This window comes from Entelurus aequoreus, linkage group LG21 (genome assembly GCF_033978785.1).
Source record: "Entelurus aequoreus isolate RoL-2023_Sb linkage group LG21, RoL_Eaeq_v1.1, whole genome shotgun sequence".
In the NCBI taxonomy this organism is placed as follows: Eukaryota; Metazoa; Chordata; class Actinopteri; order Syngnathiformes; family Syngnathidae; genus Entelurus; species Entelurus aequoreus.
The window spans coordinates 37,246,758-37,248,299 of record NC_084751.1 but is presented as its reverse complement, the minus strand read 5'-3'; positions in this window follow the sequence as shown (position 1 = coordinate 37,248,299).

Sequence of the window (1,542 nt, the reverse complement as noted above, 5' to 3'; positions counted from 1 at the left end):
CTGGGCCCGAGCATATCTAAGATGGACTGATGCAAAGTGGAAAAGTGTTTTGTGCTTTGACGAGTCCACATTTCAAATTGTGTTTGGACACTGTGGATGTTGTGTCCTCCGGAACAAAGAGGAAAAGAACCATCCGCATTGTTATAGGCGCAAAGTTGAAAAGCCAGCATCTGTGATGGTATGGGGGTGTATTAGTGCCCAAGGCATGGGTAACTTACACATCTGTGAAGGCACCATTAATGCTGAAAGGTACAGACAGGTTTTGGAGCATCCAAACAACGTTATCATGGACGCCCCTGCTTATTTCAGCAAGACAATGCCAAGCCACGTGTTACAAAAGCGTGGCTTCATAGTAAAAGAGTGCGGGTACTAGACTGGCCTGCCTGTAGTCCAGACCTGTCTCCCATTGAAAATGTGTGGCACAATATGAAGCCTAAAATACCACAACAGAGACCCCGGACTGTTGAACAACTTAAGCTGTACATCAAGCAAGAACGGGAAAGAATTCCACCTGAAATGCTTCAAAAATTGGTCTCCTCAGTTCCCAAACGTTTACTGAGTGTTGTTAAAAGGAAAGGCCATGTAACACAGTGGTAAAAATGTCCCTATGCCAACTTTTTTTTGCAATGAGTTGCTGCCATTAAATTCTTAGTTAATGATTATTTGCAAAAAAAACATGTTTCTCAGTTCAAACATTAAGTGTCTTGTCTTTGCAGTCTATTCAATTGAATATAAGTTGAAAAGGATTTGCAAATCATTGTATTCTGTTTTTATTTACGATTTACACAACGTGCCAACTTCACTGGTTTTGGGTTTTGTATATCATAGTTTTATATGCAAGCCAATTTCATGCCATTTCAATATCAATATCGGATCGGGACATCCTACAAAGGGTGTTTCTAAAGTCCGAATGTGCATGTTTGATATTCTATAACTGCCACCAATGAGCTGTTTTGGGTGTAGATCAGCTGTATAAATAAAAGGTTGGTCATCATAAAAAAAACCGAGTAATTCCAGGCCACTTCTTGCTGTTAATTTAGCATTTAGAGGAAGAGGTTGGCCACCTACTTTAGCACTTACAGTAACTACAAAGTCACACTACCTGCGAGCACTTCCTATATGTCTTAGTCATGCTTATTTATATTTTCATTCTTTCAGCACATTTCAAAAAGGTTGCCGTGGGTCACAGTGGTGGGCTCTATGCCACAACAAGGAAGTGCCATATATGGTCACTTCCTGGGCCCTGCAGCGGGGCCTCTCGACTGGGAGTGTCGGCCTCGACTGTGGTGATCTGTAATTACACCAGGTCGGTCCAATGAGAGCCACATGACTGTTAGTTCCGAACGAGGAACTTCTCCTAAAATGTTTCAAATTACAGCCGAAACGCACGTGTATAAACATGTAATTACATGCGCGTGTATGTTAAAGCAAGACTGTGTTTAAATGCTATACAAGCTTGCATAATGTGCGTTTAGACACATGAAGGCATACACGGTTAAAGAATGTGAGCTTCTGAATTCTGACTTTCTATTAGGCTTTAGG